The sequence below is a fragment of the Hylaeus anthracinus genome, unplaced genomic scaffold (genome assembly GCF_026225885.1).
Source record: "Hylaeus anthracinus isolate JK02 unplaced genomic scaffold, UHH_iyHylAnth1.0_haploid 12001, whole genome shotgun sequence".
In the NCBI taxonomy this organism is placed as follows: Eukaryota; Metazoa; Arthropoda; class Insecta; order Hymenoptera; family Colletidae; genus Hylaeus; species Hylaeus anthracinus.
In genome coordinates this window covers 22,279,558-22,300,302 of record NW_026534348.1, presented here as the reverse complement: position 1 = coordinate 22,300,302, position 20,745 = coordinate 22,279,558, and the positions used below count along the sequence as shown (strand labels likewise).

Here is a 20,745-nt window from a genome sequence, read left to right as displayed (position 1 = left end):
CACAAGTCCCTCTATAGAAACAAAATTAATATGCCAAAGGGTTGATACTTATAGAATTATCGACACTGGAATATTACTTATAATGTTGACATACAAGAGAGTTATGAAAATTCAAAAGATCAAAAAAGGCATATGGACAATTTAAAATGGTTAAATTATAATACATGTAATGCATACAAAAATTAACATTGCAGTCTCAATATAACTTACACGAAGAGTTAAAGTTAGAGTTAGAAATCAATAAAAGAAGTATTGAGACTATATTACAAGAAGATGTAAATAAATGTAGACCTGCAGTTAAATTTAAAAAAAATAGATAAAACTATAAAACAAAGGAAAAGGGGAACAGCATGAATATATAAACAACGAGTACCCACTGGGAAAATGAATTTATTCTTTATTATTTTCCTCTAATACTTCAACCAGGATGTTAGTTCTCTTCGAAATTTATCTTCTAAAATATAAAATAGAAATACTGGAACTTCTTCCTTTCTTTTTAAGATTGTAAATACTATGCAAGAATACATTTTCATTGTAGTTTAGAAAAGTACGTTTCAAGGCTAAATTGTTTTATTTCATTTGCACTTGTCGAGCCATTGTCATACATACACTAATTATAAAAGTATTCGAACTGTATAACACTTCTTTAACTCGCACCTGATCTTGTAAGACATGATGCAGAGGCGTAAAACATTCGTCACATGATAAAATACCGACAAACAATTAAAAAGTACCTAAGAGGGAAGATGCCGAGAGGAATGATCGTACTTTTTAATACAAGAAACATTGCATGCTTTCCGACATAATTTCGTCAGAGTGATTAATAGGACTGATAAATACCATGGTATATGTAGCAGTACAATGACAAAAAATTATTTTCCTATATTTTTTTTTATTTATTGGTCCTTGGGCACCACAAAAGAAATCGCGTCTTTGTTTTGAGATACGAACCAGTAAAGGAAATCTAGGTTTGCATTCGCGTTAATGAGAAAATCAGGTGAAATAGCTGTCGCAATTATCTCGAACTTGAGGTCGATGTTGTAGCCAACAGGTTTCTCCCTCTAAAAATCAAAATGTATTTTAATATTAGATTGTGTAACAAGTCTATTCAATTTATATCGTAAGAATATTAAATACTGCGACTTTTGTATAGATTTTATCTAATGATATACATACATATGTGTACGCTATTTTATCCTATGATCTTATTATGTACTCCTTTTCTATAAAACTTATCGTTTTTTTTAATCAAAAAATTCAAGTGTGTAGGTGACATTTATTTGTTCGTTATTGAGGGAGTTTTTAATAAAATAAAATGAAAATAAAAATCAGATGGACAGGCTAAACAAATCGCAATCGTACGTTATCGTGGTGAAAAACAATTATTTTTCTAGTTAGAATGATGGTCATACATCTAGGATAAGTAATTTCCATTGATCCTCTTGTAAACAATATTTTTTACTATTAATCGTCTGATTTTGTAATCACAGTTCATAATAAAGTATTCCTTTTTAATTCCAAAAAACAAACAACAAAACTTTTTAGGGTGTACTTCATCTTTAAGTACCTTAGACCAGTATTTTTTCTTACTAATTAGTTAGTTATAGTTTATTCTCTTTGCGGAGTACAAGCGGATCTCCGCCCCACTTACATTTCTTCCTCTTAACACTGCTTATACAACTATTACTTCTCTACCTTACATCTAACTTTTCATTCCATTCACACCTGCGAGAGAGAAAGACTCCATTCATTCCTTCCCTGATCACACACTCTCATTCCTGACCTTCGCTCCCGCCGTTCGTCCTTGCTCTCATCTCTTCCACTCTCCTCATCCACACCTCCCCTTCCCCCTCTTCTCCTAGCACCTTCGTCACAACCTCCTGCCACCCTTTTTCTCTACCGCAATCCGTACATTCCTCCCACACATGCTCCCACGACTCTATTCCTCCTCAACAAACCCTGTATCTCCTTCTATCCTCCTCTTCTCAATACCTTCCCCCTTTTATTTTACTCCCTAGCCTATATCCTGCCACCCACTGCCACCTCCTTTCCTCCCAATTCTTCGTCAAATACCTTGGCACCCCTTATCCTTTTATCATTTTGTACCACGTATTGTACCTTGACTCCGCTATCTTCCTCCACCTTCCCTCTGCACCTCTTTCTCCCTTCTTACTATCTCTTCCCCTCTCAATCGTCCTTCATCCCTCCACTCCTCCACCTCCCCTGTACTCCACCCCTTTCTTTCCCAAAATTCTCTCCTCTCCTCGTCCCATTCTCCTAAAACCCTACCCCTCACTACTCTCACTCTTATCTCCATCCAACATTTCCTCGCCAGCTCCCCTCCTTTTCCTTCACTTAATTTCCTTTCATATCCCCATGCCCTCATATATACCAGCCCTTCCTCCCAACAAATCCCTCTGCATCTCCTCCCTCACCATGTATCCTGGCACCGTTCTTCTCACTCCCATACCCACTTCAAAAATCTCTCCTGAACCCTCTTTATTTTCTCCCTCCCCTTCCATCCCCATATTTCTAGCCCATACACCATAACTGACCACACCAGCTTGTCAAACACCCATACCCTTTTACACCAATCTTTCGCGAATTTCCTTTTTCCTATCCCCCATACCTGTCTCATCGCTATCATCCCTTTCTTAACTCACTCATTAACCTGTTCTTCCTGCTTCCCATTCGCCATTAACACGTAACCCAGGTATTAAAATTTTTTCACTTCCTCAATCTCTCTGCCCTTCCACCTCCATTTCACCTTCCCTTTCCTCCCACCCCCACTCTTACATCTCATTATCTTCGTCTTCCCTACATTCACCTCCAGCTTCTTCTCCTCAATGTACCTTTCCAATCTCGCCACCACCCCTTTCATTCCATCTTCATCCTCCGCCATCACCGCTATATCATTCGCATAAGCCAGCGTGTATATCTTTTCCTCTTCGACCTTTACCCCTCCCCATCCTCCTTTCTTCAGTACCTCTTCCATATCCCCCAGTAATATCGTGAAGAGCATTGGACTTAGCGGACATCCTTGTCTCACCCCCCTCTCCGTCCAAAAACTCTCCCCCTCTTTTTCCCCCACCCTCACTTTACTTCTCGTCTCCATCAAAATCTCCATGCACCTCCTCACCAGCCCTTCTCTCACCCCCACCTTCCTCATCGACTCTGCTAATACCTTCCTATCCACCGAATCGAAAGCTGCCTTCAAGTCCACAAACAGTACTATCACCTTGCCCCCCTTCCTTGCTATCTGCCTGTTTATTAGATAGTTGAGGACATAAATATTATCCATTGTCCCCACTCCCTTCCTGAATCCTGTCTGATTCGGTGGTAGAATCCCTCTTTCCTCTATCTCCTTCTTTAGCCTACCCGCCAACACCCCTGCATACACCTTGTACGCCGTCTGCCTTTTCCTCCTTCTATCCATACTACCACTGGTTGGTGGTCCGATTCCACTTTCTCCTCTACTATAGTCGCTTGCTGCTGAGTTGGCGTGCGGAAGGTCGACACCCCTACCCGCACGCATCTTAGGTATTGGCCAGGTCACAATTCGCATTTTTGGTATTGGCCTAGGGCAGGAATGCACAAAACCCCGGTTGACGGGCGCGTGCTTGTCTGGTGGCGCGAGTCGAACCCGCGTGTTCGTTCAAGGTCAGAATGCCTTCAGCAGCAGAGTGGGAAAAAGGTGAACGTTGCGGACAGCAAGTTAGACATAGTGGGAAGCAAGTTAGAGGAGTGGAGACGGTGCATTGTGTGTGTAATACACAGATACAGTGAGTCACAGCGAGGAATAGCGGCGGCAAGCGCTGGTTTTTGTCTATGAGCAGTAAATCCATCTTGTATTTTCGAACTGGTATGCATTAGTTACAGAAAGCTTTAAAAAAAATATATATATAAATATATATGTATATGTATATTATATCGTACAATATAAATATTGTAGCGACAAACTCGAAATGAATTAATCACGAATCCGTATTAGGAATTATTGTATAAGTCTCATGAAAATTAAGGGACCCGTGAGGCTATTGGAAGTAAGCTTGTAGTTGTGGGAGGCGCCCCCACTCTTAGAGTCACAGTGTACCGGGTCAGTGAAGAGTGGGGACCCAGCGCCCGCCGTTCACTGAGGAGTGGGGACCCAGCGCCCGCGGGCGCACTTTCTGTGCATGCCTGGCCTAGGCAAACGCTACCGCGAGATGAAGACCGTGAACAAGATAGAGTGAGAGGGCAATAGTAATCATTGGCGTAAGGTTAACCCTCGAACACCGGACGCCCGCACGAACGACGGAGCCAGGTCACTATTCAGGTATCAGAATACGGCTATGCAGTGTGACTGCTCGAAAAAAAGGAAGAAGTTTAGGCGGATCGAACGTCCCTTTTTCTAGAGGACCGAGCGATCCCCTGTCCCCTCAGTACCCCTCTAGTTTAGACATCGCGCGCCAACCGACCAGCAAGTGACTATACCACCACACTATACCCACCTTCCTTCCCCTAAACTTCCTTACACCTTTCACACGACTCACACACTATATCAAACATTATATTTGTTCGTCACGTCCATTTTTAGAAACGTAATGCAACCGATTTTTGAAAAATCGATTTGTATTAACTCGATACGTTTATCCATTGAAACTAATTTAAGAAACGGTCTTAAATTAGTAGTTTACTATACATGCATCTGTTTCAGATATTTCGCATTTCGATTTGATAATAAGCATTATTCTTATGCCTTATTATTATGGCACATTGTAACCGATTTACCTCGACACTCTACACTTTTCCTGCCTATGGCTCATTCATCAAAACAAATATAAGGAAAGGAAAGAGTCCATCAGGTACGCTACAGACCATAGGTATCAAGACATCAGCTAGATCTGTATGAAACGTGATATTTCTCGTAGAATAACATTTTTTATTGCCTTTATTTTCTACATTTTATTAAAATATATGTTCAACTGCAATTGTTTATCATTTATATAAGGCTGATTTATAACTTTACTGCATTTTATTTACTAAAATTGTGCGTTCTCGTGCAGAATGCAAAAGTCAAAAGCAGACCTATGGAGACATTTACATAATGTTTGAAAATTACACGTCAACCGAAAGTATACAGAAATTGACCTTAAAATGCTGAAACTCGAGAAAGCACGATGGTTCTATCCATGAAAACAAAATCTGAAGTAAAAATCCAATTATTTTTCCTAAATTTATCCTTTTACACAATTTATACCTTACAGTATACTATATTAAATAAAGTGAATATAAATATAATACCTATATAAAATGACTTTTTCACAATCAATCCGCGCAGGTTAAGTGTCCTAATACTGAGGGTCAGCGTTCCCGTCCCGTGCGTCCGAACGGGAAAAATATACCGATATTTTTTCATTGTCTCTTCTGTGCTATCTACTTTAACCATTTTTAAAATCTAACTACAGACTCATCGTTTGATATTATTACCTTGTCCTTTTTTCTTAAAAACCCCCGAATGGGCGCCACGATAATCTTGCCCGGGGCGCCAATATTATTAAAACCGGCACTGTTAATACTTATAGTTGGCCTTAAAATTAATTATTTCATATATTTACCTCCAAATTTAATAGTAACAAAGAAATCGAAAGGTTGAAGGCAACTCTTCCACATTAATCGCTTTTAAACTTTCAAATGCGTTGCAATTGATTACGACGATAGATCCACTCGTAAATATGTATAACCATTCGTTCCGACAAATCACTATATTCCTTCCATCGTTATAAAAATTCATTGTACGCCACATGTGTAAAATTAAAAATTTTTAATTCCTGCTTAATTTAGACATTTTAATATTAAACTTAATAAATCATTTAATATCAGTATCCATTTAATTAAAGGAACTATTCTCGAAAGTAAAAATAAACTAATGTCATTTCTTTTATTATTAAAATAAAATGAATAAAAGGATATTGGGGACAAGAATATGAAAAAGTATTTTTAGACTACTATACTTTAGACTACTTTAGATTACTATATATTATTCATACGTGACACGGAATTGAGATTAAAATTTCTGATGGTGCCTTTTTATACTTTATCTATATGTATAATAATAATCGATATCCTAAATTTCTAAAAATACTTTCTTGTGTATCTATAAAGAAATCTATAAAATCAAATCAATTTGCAGTTAAAGAAATTGTTTTCAAACGTTACAAATAAAAATCATGAGATTTCGATTGAAAATTGTTGACGACACCTTGAGAAAATATTGTTCCAATAGGAGCACAAGGTGTACCGTGTAAATGTTATTATAGAACAGAACTGGGTACAGTGAAAGGTTAAAGGTGCTTCAGTTTCAAGGAATCGTGTCACCGGTCTGACATCCACGAAGGAAATCCACTGGAAAATTTAACGTCATCTATCAAAATGGGATCGATAACAAGCGTATTGAAATTCTGAACTCATTTACGCTCGAATGAGGTCCATTCTACGCACACTATCAAATAAAGCAAAACAGAGAATAAATTAAAATAAATTATTCCTATATTATTTTCTGAAGCGTTCTTTTTCAACTCATAAATATAATAATTCAATCTCCCAGTGCTACTACTTTTGGACAGAGTATGTTTAAAAGAATTAAATGGGAATATTTAGACTAAGGCTGCTAGTTCAAGTGTATATGTTTGTCGAGTATATGTATACACACACAATGACAAATACTATAGACATATATGCCAAATATACATATATATAATCGATATTTTAAGTCCCTAAAAATGTCTTCTCATGTATACGTAGTAAAGAAAATGCTGTATCGATTTCATATTCGTATATATTACGTATACAATATAAATACAATATAAACACACACATATTGTTCTATATTATATATACATAGATATAATCGACATTCTAAATTTTGACAATATCTTCTTATATATGTATTCAAGAAAATGGTATATTATTTTTGTATTAATATATAATATACATAAAATTAGTATAGCAAATAGTTTTGTACTACACACTAGGTGCTCTTATCAATGATTATTTTTACTTCTGTGACGAACAACAAGAAGTAAAAAAGAATCATAAATATAATAAGATGATTTAGAAACAAGTAACAATAAATTCGCACTCTCATGTGTGATATTTCTCCAATATCCAAATAAAACGCATTTTTATATATGCACGAGAATATGAAAATATTATGAATATATTACAAAGAAAAATTATCTTTTACATATAATATCTAACAAAAGGAATAAACTTTTCCCATTATTAGTCTTCATATAAAGTCTCACATCTTTAGTATTATAATTATTATTTATAATATCAGTACAACTCATTCTAGTTGAACCCATTAATAGATTGAGTAATTAGAAACTCCTGTACGTCAACGTCTACGGAAAGAGTAGAATGCAGTACGAGGTACCATCAAAGTTTGACCGATTGGGGAGTAGGTAGTCGGAACAGACATTTTTTGACTATCCAGTTCACGAGGTCAAAGATACCATTGCCAGAATATTTTACTACAAGCTCGGGCATTGTGCCCGGTGCAGTGAAATCGACTTTTCACATTTCTGGCTCGCACTGGAGCCCCTCTTCCCGCACACAATTTCGTAATGCACGTGTGATATCCGATACAAAGCTGGCCACACGTCTAGACACTGAAGGCGAAAACGCATTACTATCATGTCACGTGAGAACGTCACCATTAGAAATTTCGGTAAGAGATTGGGCAAAATTCTTATCTGGATGGAACAATTCAACTGACGAATAAACGAGATCTGATGTGCTATTTGACGAATGAAAGTATTGATAATGTCTTTGTTATTTTGGAAAATGAGCTTGCACCGTGATATAGAATCGATTTTCATTTTGAATTGAACGAATGGAAGCTTGTTCCAGTGCTAATTGTTAAATGAAATAAATGTTGCAGACAAATTCGTTGTATGTACATGGCTTGATTCAGTTATGTACTGTTTGAGTAAAATTCTATGTACATCTTGTGTAAACGTGAGATTGCTAGTAGTGTTTTGGGGAAGTTAGTTTGTTTCAGTTATCCAGAAGAAGAGAGTCTGTTATTGGGGGAAAAATGTTGTTCGTTATTCTGGGAAGGATTAGTTCAGTTATCACTGGGAAAACCTGTTACAGTTAGTTGAGGAAACAGTGTTTCAGTTATGAGAGAAATCAATGCAATATTGATTCAGTTATAAGGGGAGAAATTATTTCAGTTATCCGAGGAAAGGTTGATTTAATTATTTTGGTGGACGTTTATCTCAGTAATCGCGGAAGTAGCAGTTTTAGTTAGTAGAGGAAAATATGTTTAGTTAGCAGGATAATATCATTGAAATTATCAAGAGAAAATCAATTATAGATGTTAGAGGAAACACCATTTTCATTATCCAGAACAAAATTGTTTCAGTTATCCAGAGATAATTCATTACCATTATCAGAATGAAAAACATTCCTATTATGGAAGGAAGAATTGTTTAACTTATCAGTTAAGTTAATCGCTTCAATTATCGAGGGAAATAGCGTTTCAGTTACCAAAGAAAAATTGTTCAAATATCAAGATAAACATTGTTTCAGATATGTAGGGAAAACTCTGTAGTTACAATTATCTTGAAAACATCATTCCAATTATGAGGGGAAACATCGATTCAGTTATCTGGACTAACTTCAATGAAATTATCATGGAAGACTGTATCCAATTATCATAAGAAAAGTAATTTCAATTATTGAAGGAAAACATTGCTTTAATAATCAAAAGTAAGACAGATTCCGTTATGAAATTTAAAATATAGTCAGTTATTAGAGGAAAATCGTTTCAATTATTGAAAGAAAATTATTTCAGTTATGCGGTTAGAAATCATGACAGTCACCTGGGGAACACTAAATTCAGCAAGCAGCATGGGAAGATATAAGTGGACGTTTGAAAATGAAAGGTTATGCTACTATGTGAAATGACGTGACGCTAATGTGTATCCTGTATGCGATTTCACAGATTTGATGGTTTCATGTATGCACGCGACGTTACACTGATGTGTTTACGCCTTAAAACATCTGTTTCGCGATTCTTCTTGGAGGCATGAAGAAAACACGAAGAAGAATAAATGTTCAATCAGTAATGGGACTGATGCGATACGTGTTGACAATTTTTAACCAATTCAGAAAGAAAGTACTGGTACGAAGTATTTAAATGCATCAAAAATTGAAGTACCTGATATTGAATTTCAAAACCATAATTTCTATAATAAATTTGCTCGATAACAATATTGTGTGGTACAATATAACCACTGATACCATTTTATATCTATGATGAATGAAAATACAGTATTGAATGAATATGGCATCAGGAATGAAAAAAGTAATTATACAGGAAAATTCTAATAAACATTTAGTAAAAGGAATTTTCAAAGAAAAAGGAAAGATTTCGAAACTCTTTTTGATTGTATCGTAGAATATCGAGAACATACAACTTAGAATTGTACTGTTATTTGTATTTTTTACAATTTCAGTATATTCGTAATCATATGGAGATTCACCATATTTTTGGAATGTTTCTAGTTTCAGACTCAAGATCATTACATTTTTTGAACAAACAAAAATTATGTTAGTTGTATGATTTGAACTGCGATACATTTCTGTCAAATTTACTTATTTTTTTAATTCTCGAGCTACATAATCTCTACATTTAATATCTTTAAAATTCTAATTTTCGTTAAAGGAGTAATGTTTGAAAAGTCGTTTATTTTTTTCTTCGATGTTTAAAGTTGCAACCCAGATAAGAATTTTGCCAAATGCATACCGCCAAGGACTCTCGAATATCACTTTTGATTGAAAAGGCGATTTTTTCAACTGGCATTCCGCCGATTTCATTTCCGCTCCTCTGTTTTCGTAATGGGCCACGTTTACGCGCGATTATGGACTTACCTTTATTGCAGAACCGCTTTATGAGAAAGAAAGCCGAGAAAACGGATTTGCTGGACGAGAAATAATCGGTTTCTCGGTAAAACAATTCCTGTGACTCGATTTATCCTTGTTCTTTTCGGTTTACATTCATTTACCAATCACATTGATTCCATTTCTCGCCTTTGTCATCGATTTTGAAGATAATTAGAAGAGTAATTTCATCGAGAATAAGTAGAAAAATAAAAAAAGACTGCTGACTGTAGTAGAAAAATAAAATCTAAGATTATGTGTTAGTGTTTATAGAAGCGCTCCTTCAATTGTTGAATCTGAGTCAACAGACAATATGAAAAAGACTATGCTATAATCTACGCAGTTTGTTTGGTGTGCAATGTTTACTGATTTTATTCCCCTTGAATATTTTGTACATAGTTTTTCATTTATTTAAATATTTTGATAGAATTATTTTTAAATCTCTCTTACAATATTGTAAGAAAGAGTAATTACGAACGAGAAGAACTTTCCCTTTGTTTTGTAGCTGCTTATATTATTAAATACAAATTTATTAATATTATTGTAACCATAAGTTTTTAAAATTTATTTTGAAGTCACGATCGTTTAAAATCAACGTTTACCAGTTTTTCGTCACGTGTGTCATTTACTTAAACAAATAATTCTAACCTTGCCCAAAATGACCACTTTTAAACATCGTCCATCGTTTACAATTTAAACAGAATCAAAATACACTGACTCAAGGAAAGAATACATATATATTTAACGTTTTCGAGCGACATCGAGATATTCCCCAGAATAACATAGGTTCTCTAGAAATGAAAGAGGAAACATCCTTTGCAGATAATCTATGTTATTCTTAGGAAGACTCCGATGTAGGTCGAAAACGTTAAATATATACGTTTCTCAAACAAGAGTATTTTGAATTTTCTGGAATATCCAAGAAGTTTCTATATCCCTATTACAATGAAAAATAAAACGTTTAAATTTACATAGAAGAGTGCAACGAATATTTTTATATTCTACTAAGTAGGGAAACGTGCCAGGAAAATTGTATACCTACATAAATTCATGAAACTATAAATCTCGCTTAACGTGTCGCACCGAAAGTGCGTTATTATTACATTTATTATCATTATTATTCTGTTGTGAAGGCAACACAAGCGGTTTCAGTGGAATCGTTCTTCGTGCTGGGTTCGAACCAAAAATAAAATTCTGGCTACTGCGATACGGTACATGCATTTGCTTATTCCCTTTGTTGTACGTGATTGCATGGAACGTTCTATATTTTTCCACCTTCACATATAGTACGTACTTATACAGCGAATACGTAAAATTTAATTCCAATTTGGATTCTCGATTCGCTGAACCAGATTTCCAATCGTAGCTTTCATGAAATAAATTGCTGGAGTGGGAATTCGATGCATCGAAATGAATTTATAATTCAAGTAATTGATAATTAAATCCATTATATATCTAAATATATATTTTGTATTCAATTTAAAACTTATGCAAATTCTTAATTTAATTATATTAAAATCCTTTATTTTAGGTTGTTAACTCCCATTGTGGTTTCCTTTAAATGATATCAGACATATTTAGTCAAATTTTTAATAATCAGTGGAATGATAATTAGTCTTTTAATTATAATAGATAATTTAATGATAATTAGTCTTTTAATTATAATAGATAATTTAATGATAATTAGTCTTTTAAATTTTATGATTTATGGGAAGTGGAAATATAGAAAACATATGTTAAACGTATACGTAGTGTATATACTTATGCAAATTAAAATATTAATTCAATTAATTTATATAATATATTCTGTACATGTCTTGTACATGGACTTCATATTACCATACTATTGGAAATGTTTTTCATCTCCATGTTGGCAAACATGCATATATTGGAAATATTCCTTTTCAAGGATGTAGAGTAATGTAGAGTTTTCACGTATCTTGTATACAATATTTCGTGTAACATTAAAACTTATCTAAAAGTAAAACGTCGTTCTCATTGTGTAACCCTGTAACCTCTGCTACACATACGACATAAGTACTTAAAACCCACAGACTAATGATAATAAATATAAATTAATCCTTGCTTATAAAATGAGAATATAAATATAAATAATAATACAACAATTTTCGTTCTATTATCACAATTGCTGGTTGTGACAACGTAAAAAGTTGCAAAGCTTAACTGATTAATTTTTAAACGATTGGCGTAATAAACTGTCAAATAAATAAATATTTATTATTCGAGAAGTAACAGATCTAAATTGTTTTCTATCTTTTAGGAATAGTATAGTTTAGTAAACCTTTCACAGACCTTGCGTGTATGAGAGTGCGTTTGTCTCTAAAGATTACAATCGACATAAAATTCTAGGTTGTCGTTTATTTATTGTTTAGCGCTTCGATTGTCACGCGGTTTATATACGACTGGTAGAGATATATAGCATCCCGGTGGACAATGTTTGAAAGAATTAATAGACAAGGCACTAAAGACCTATCTGTGTTGCTCGTGAAATCGAAGAACCGACTTTTGAAACGCATTTCTTGGACGCCCCCTTGAAGACAAAATTGATTTGTGGTTTCGGTAGCATCACAGAGAATTGGTACCGTGATCTCGATGAAAATCATTAAAGAATCACGTCATCCACTATCTGATATCTAAAAAGCTCTGGTGAACTGTATTATTTTAATACAGTCATCACCACATTAATTATATTTATTACTACTATGCAGTTATTAGTATAATTAGGTGCTTATAATAGATTATAAAAATTCATTGGGCATCGTTAATTATACAATACGAAAAAGACAATCTACATAATTTGTTAGATGTGAAATGGTTGTCGATCTAATTTCATTTATTCAATTATTTTTTATAATTATTAATTCTGTCGTTTACATCCTTTTTATGTTGTTGTAAGAAAAATACATTATAAATGAGAAGGAGAACTTTTTCCTTATTTTATAGCTGTTTATTTTCTTACATATATTTTCCGACTAATATTATCGTAATTATACAATAGTAGTTATTAAAAGTTTTAATTTTTTTCTCATTCTATTGGCTTTTGCATGACATCTGTCTTAAAATAAATTTAATCATGAATTATCTTAAAATATTTGTACTGCTTTTAGAAAATGATAATTGAAAATTTATCTTCTGCAGTCAATGTATTGATTAGGAATGGTTATGTTAAAAATTAATCATTTTAATTTGTTGTTTATACCATAATCATACATAATTTTAATATATTAATATAACTACACATTTGCGTTAAATAATACATAAATATAACAGAAATATAATTATAGACTAGATTTGTAGTATATTATTCACATCATATAATTCATTTCTGGTGTTCATTTCAAAAAACGTATAACTATGACAATATTATAATCTGATATTTCCTGATTACTATGTTTTTACAATTATATAGTTGATTATTATATTATTTCCCGAGGTAGGTCGAAATTACGCTGGGGCACATTATAATAAATATCAATCTTCTGCCCGAGTGCGATGAGCTTTTATAAGTATTATAACGTCTAAATAATATTGAGTAAATACGTCTACATGCATTCGAACCAAAAATATGAAGGAGCAACATGCTACAGGTTTAATGACACGAAGTGATTTCTCTCAGTGTGAATTCTCTATATGTTCCAGAAACGCAACACCCTAATTTCGTTGAGTAGTATGGAATTATAATCCAGCATGGAACGAGAACTGCGATTGGAAAGAGGGTCAATTTTTGAATACCGATTTCAGATACTTATAAACAATTGTTAATTAGTGTAATAGGGATCACGGTTTTAATTCTGAATCACTGAGTTATTCCAAATTACCAATTAATACCGAATTACTAAATTATTCTAGCAATTAATTCGGACTTACCAAGTTACGGTGAATTAGCGATTAATACTGGATTATCGGTCGCTGAATTGTTGATAAGCTCCGCGAATATTATTACGAAGATGTAATATGGTTATCTACGGAAAACATATTGTAAATGTTTTTTCCATTTAAAGTGGTAAAAAAAATAATCAGCTTACGGGATATTTTAATGAATTTTATGTAAATCACAGCAAGCATAAATTATGTACAATTCATACCAACCTACAAAAATATTAATTTGATTATTTAGAAATTAATTGAAGAAAGACAAGTACATTTTTATAACAAAGTGCACTTCAAGTGCTGGAGGAATTTTCGAAATCCATTTTCTGAAAAACGAGAACCTACGAAAAAATTGCATTCTAGCATTTCCTATTTGTTTTTTAAGACTAACCTCCGCTCTGGCTGTGTCACTTATTTTTGGTTCGCAATGTATACGCTCGGAGAATGAAAAAGTCTTCCGCTCAGAACGTTGACTACCGCTATAAATTCACCTCGCATGCCGCGCATTTTTCTGCAGTCTCCAGCAACGAAAGGGTTAATGTATACGTATTGTCCCATGTAGATAATGCTTGGGAGAGAATAACGACCCTACGAAAAAGAGTTTAACCTCACCCGGTAACGTTTAAATTAACGGAAACGTTAACATTCCCGCGGGCGCGATTTATATAGCCACATTTACCGTAAAACTGGTTCGATGGGTCTCAAGTTGAGACTCTCAACGGATAGTCCACGCTCGTTACTCAACGCATTGGGACTCAAGTGTTTGGATTAATGGTACTCACAATTTCAGAATTGGAATTTTTTAAACAAAGTAATTTGGTAGACTATTAGGGCATTTCTAGAAAGTCTCTGCGTGTTTCATTGTATGAAATGATGTATTTAATCTTTCTTTAATAATTTGGTAATATTATTGCAATATAAAATACACTGACATTTCAATGGCATTATGTACATAAGTCTAATATGTGATACTGTTTTGTTTTTACAGCGGAATAGATATATCGGAATAATCCAGAGGAATATTATATTCACTATTATTAATAATTACTTTCTATTATTACGCATTCTCAATTATTTATTCAAATCGTTTCCTATATGGACTAAAAATAAATGAAATTCAAATTTCCATTTGATGGTTTACGCAGGATAGTTAATATTATTCAAATAAAAGATAACGTTATGAAAGTTCATAGAAGTCACAGTTCGCTTTTCGAGCTTGATGAAGTAGATCGTGTTATCTCAGGGTGCTTTGAATATTAACAGAATTTATGGCAGCATTAATTTCGAAGTTGTGACAGCAGTTCTAATGTCAAAAAGTTTAACAACTTTGACGTTCCGAAAATGACGCTGAACGTGTTCTTGAATATTACCTAATTAATTACTGTGTTAAGAGCACTGATAAATTAATTTACAGGTAGAACGGAATCGAACAAGAAGATGACCACTCTGAAGATGATTAATATTGTTAGTTTACGACGTGTATATATTAACTGGTGGTAATGTAATATAATATACATATTATATTTACATATTTAAAGATAATTATACGTATTATATTATACTTTAATATATTTATATATATATAGTTTATGTGCTATATAGATAAACAAATATGTATGTCTGATCTACAAAGATAAGAAATAATCCGATAAAAAACTTCAAAAAAATAAAAAAATTACGCCAAGTAGATAGAACAGTGGAGGACTCAAGGAGTTATCATTGAAAAATAGAAGATCTCCATAAAAAACTACAAGAGAATAGAAAAAGATGTGAAATCGAAATAAGCTGTCAGATGATTTGCCTAGATTTCCGTGGCCTGGAAGTCAAATGCTTGGCGTGGCCAGGCAAGGTCAAGATGTCGATGAATAAGAATTATTTGAAAATGCAAAACAATGAAAGTGTACTCATAATATTGTGAGAGTTTTAAATTGACAAATTATCTGAAAGTCTGTGAGAGAGAAAGTATGGGTATTGATGATCTAAGAATGCTTTGCCTGGCCACGCCAGTGGTATGGATGTATTCTATAAGGTACCTGACAATTCAGATTTTTACAACTTACCTTGTAATCAAAATTGATCTACATTTTACTTTACTGGCAGCAATTTGTTAATTTCCAATCCTGTGGGCCCTCTTCATTTCCACAAGGTCTACATAAAAAGCTTAAATTCAAAATACTTTGGTGGTATGGATCTATATTAAAAACAGTTTTCTGTATGAATAAAGGTATCTCGCAATTCAGATTATGACAACTTATCTTGTAATCAAGTTCGATCAACACTTTACAACACTGGCTGCAATTTGTTATTAAACCCTACATAAAAAATCTACATTGAAAACATTTCGCTGATATAAATATAATTAGTAATGCAATAATGTAAAAACTTTTGACACTTAGCAGGTTACACTTAACAATGATGACATCTGTTTCGACTCTCAACGCTCGATGGCCGACGAGCCATGCCGAATCGAATGATTCCGAGAGTCGACGAACTATACTCGGCTTTTGTTTAGCTCCTATTGGCTAAGGGTTGACGACGGGAAAATCATACGAAAAATACCGTTTCTGACAGATTCATGACATGATATTACGATATCTCAGTTGTACGTGGACCGATTTTATTGATTTTGGTTTTATTCGAAACCTTATATGCGGTTTACATCAGAAAAATGCCTTTAAATTTAGAAAATATTCCAGGCGTGTTGAGATATTCATGAAAGAAATTTCAGGTTAGGTTGGAATGGACCATCTTTCCTGTGAAAGATACGTGGTAGCTCCAACGCCATATATACGCGGTGATGGATAATTTTTCATGTACTTGGCGCCGAGACGCTACCGCGTCTCTAGATATGATATAATTAATTTAGCGAAAAAGAAGGTGAATTACATCCTCAGAACAAGTGATTTACGTCACAGTGCACGTGTGTGCGCGCGCGCGCGCGCGTGTGTGTGTACACGTATGCTGGTATTGGCGCACATAGGCTGTAACAGAGGAAAAGTGAAGTCTGCGATTTACATGACAAGCATGTAACGACGATAAAATACGGTTTAAACGGTTTTGCACCTTTGCAAGTTTTACCAGTAATCGATCTGTACAAATTTCTAATTTATTCGCTCTCGTGAAAAATAATTTCCGACTATTTCAGACCTTTTCCCTGCTCATTTACGCTTTAACGAAACAATCTTTCCGTTCAGCGTATTTTATAGAATTCAATTTAAAAGACGTTTTTACTTAAAGCTTTCAGAGTTATTAGAATAACGACATTTATTATCCGTGAGTGGCTACAAATAAACATAACTGATGCATATTATTGGGAAAGGCATTTTTGTTTTATAATTTATTTAACTTTTTGAAAATGAGATAGGAATTTATCTTGAAAGAGACATTTAACCTCTTGAGAGATATTGGCACATATGTGTACGTTTCCTTTTATATTAAAATTATTATTATTGGAGTAATAGTATAATTAATAAGATAGAATATTAATAATTAAAAAGCAGTAGAAATTCCGATCTTCATTTGAATTCTGTTAGAATTTCAAAGTTTCCTATTTAATAGATATTTATGAATGTATGATGATTGACCCAGTGACCTACATAAATTCCTGGAAATGCGTACGCATTACGTAATAAAGTAGTAAGAAGTCGACAATAATTACCTTTTTAACATAGTTTGTCTTGAATATTTAACGAGTTCCTTCTGAACGATTCTTATGAAACTTGGTATACAGGGTTATTTGAGGTTGCTAATTCTAAATCTGAACTTAAAATATAAAAATTCAAAATGGGGGACCCAGTAGGGCAGGACAAAATAGGAGAAGTGGTTCATTATAGATGAAACTTGCCATACAGGAATTTTGGGGGACGCTGATTCTAAATTTGAACTTAAAATGTAGACATTGAAAATGGCGGATCCAGTATGGCAGAAAAATATGAGAAAAGTAACTGGATTTGGATGAAACTTGGTATACATGGGTTTTTGACAGTGGTATATTTTTAATATATTCTCGACATTTGATATGCGTTTTTGTTATATGCACATCAAGACTGTCCTGTAAATCAATGAACATTAAACATATAATTTTATATTCAAATTATAAGCTTTAAAAATAATCGTTTCGAATAAGAATAGATGTGACTGATTCATTTGATGTGAAAGGAAGGGAAGTGAAAAGTATTTAATGGAAAATTCTCCCGATTTTCATTCTAGAAACTCTGTTCTCCGGGCATTCATTAGTGAAACAGGCAGCGTCGAGCGCAGTGTCTCCACTAATTCGCACTTCCGTTTCAGAATGTATGACGCTTCGAATTTTTGGCGACAGCTGACTATTTATTGGGTCATGAGGTTCGTTCGAGCAAAATCTTATACGAACGAACGTCCAAACTGGACTCGGGACGATTCGAATGAAATTTTAATACTTTCTTCTAATATTAAGCTAGCAATAATTAGACTGCGGATGTTAATGCAAATTTATATTTCTATAGACATAGATAAGAGACTGAAATTTAAACGAAAGTATCTCCTATCTTTTAAACCTTGTAATATGTCATTCATTGTTGATAATCTATATTATTTTTAATTTACACACATACATTTTTTCATATTGCTAGTTGGCAACAATGCTTAAACCTCTACAGTCTACCAATAATCCTTCCTTCAGTACTACAATTATAGTTTCACATTTTGATATATTATTTTACTTTGCAAGTATCTTTTATTACCAATTCTTACTTATTTCGAGATATAGATCTTTGTTTACGAAATCTCCATAATGTAACCTATAATTATTTTCATTCGTAATTTATATTGTTCCTTTTACATTATTTATAAAGTGACCAGAAGCTGTTTATCGTAAACGTTAAAAACAGAATAAATGACTTCTTATGACCATGTCGAACGTTATACTATAACAGTTACAATTTCTTCTATTTAATCCACTCATCGAAACGCAGCTAATCATACAAGGCTTAAACGAGTTTATACACGTATAAAACATTTCAATATTTATGGTTTAGGCACTCCTCAGTATTTACAGTATGATATGAGTCATATAAAAGTGTAATAGTAATATATAAAATGAAATGAATAGTAATACACCAGCCGTAAAAAAAAAACGGGACACTACTTTAAAACGTAATAACTCCGAAAGTCTTCAACTGACGTTCGGGAAACTTCGTGAGGTTTAGTTTTAAAGTGTCCTCTGGGTGTGTGCAAAGTTGCATTGACGAGGGTTGATGATAAAGGGTTAATTCACCCCCCCTAAAGGGGTAATGCAGAAAAACGACACTTCAGAAGGGTCCAGAGGCGACGGAAGGTGGTGAAACAATCAAAAATCGCTCTCGGACAGACCCACCTCTCACAACAGCCCACCCCCCTAAAATCCACAATTTTTGGACGACAGTCTCGATTTTGGGCTCAATGCATTCTCTGGACTCCCCTGATCCAGAAAATGCTATCACCCATACCGTCCACCCCATAGGCACCCTTTGGGGGGGTAGAACAGCTCGCATATTTTCAACACCCTTCGTAACGGAGCACTTCCACACATCGGAGGGCGATGAAATTCACCATGTTTGTTCTCGATACGTTAAGGATGAATGCCGAAAAGGTCCTGTTTCGAAAACTGCCCCCGGAGCTGAAGGAAGGGGGGCAGAGGTGGGGTTGGAACGTTCCCCCCAAGTGTAAGGGTTGGAACGTTGTTTCGTTGCGTGGATCATATGTCCACCAGTCCAGGGCATCGGGCTGACACAGTTTTCATGTCTTTTTCCCGCGTGAATGGCAATAAAATTCGAAAATGTCGAATTTTTAAAAAACTCGCTTCCAACTTCAGGTCCATCTGCAGAGTGAACGAGTAACCCCACGTCAACACCGTTCGCGGAATCGGACGCGCGAATGCTTTATTAACAGATCCTCAAAAAATCAGATTTTTTTAATCACGCTTTCGTTGTCAAATCGGCGCAGATTTGAAAGAGTAGTAAGTGGGCCGGCATTCAGAAGCGGAGCGAGGCCCTGCACCCGTACGTGGTCAGACCAGACCGGACTCCATTTTAACGTGGGCTGACCCGTACGGGCGCAGGGTCTCGCACCACTTCTTAATGCCGTTTTCGTCCGGCCCATTTACTACTCTTTCAAATCTACTCCGATTTGACAACGAAAGCGTGATTAAAAAAATCTGATTTTTTGGGGATCTGTTAATAAAGCATTCGCGCTTCCGAATCCGCGAACGGTGTTGACGTGGGGTTACTCGTTCACTCTGCAGATGGGCCTGAAGTTGGAAGCGAGTTTTTTAAAACATCGACATTTTCGAATTTTATTGCCATTCACGCGGGAAAAAGACATGAAAACTGTGTCAGCCCGATGCCCTGGACTGGTGGACATACGATCCACGTTCAACGAAACAACGTTCCAACCCTTACACTTGGGGGGAACGTTCCAACCCTACCTCTGCCCCCCTTCCTTCAGCTCCGGGGGCAGTTTTTGAAACAGGACCTTTTCGGCATTCATCCTTAACGTATTGAGAACAAACATGGTGAAGTTCATCGCCCTCCGATGAGTGGAAGTGCTCCGTTACGAAGGGTGTTGAAAATATGCGAGCTGTTCCACCCCCATTAAAGGGTGCCTATGGGGTGCACGGTATGGGTGATAACATTTTCTGGATCAGGGGAGTCCAGAAAATGCATTGAGCTCAAAATCGAGACTGTCGTCCAAAAATTGTGGATTTTAGGGGGGGTGGGCTGTTGTGAGGGGTGGGTTTGTCCGAGAGCGATTTCAAGGGGTGCATTTTGTAGGGGGCATCAAACAGATTCGCCTCAAAGGTTTTTTTGATTGTTTCACCACCTTCCGTCGCCTCTGGACCCTTCTGAAGTGTCGTTTTTCTGCATTACCCCTTTAGGGGGGGGGGGTGAATTAACCCTTTATAATCAA

At 34.9% G+C, this 20,745-nt stretch overlaps 1 protein-coding gene across 4 annotated transcripts in view; it reads left to right on the top strand.

Moving 5' to 3' along the window:
- Nucleotides 1-20,745, top strand: part of LOC128891260 (protein couch potato-like) — a 366,536-nt gene that overhangs the window by 195,628 nt on the left and 150,163 nt on the right. The window lies entirely within an intron of this gene.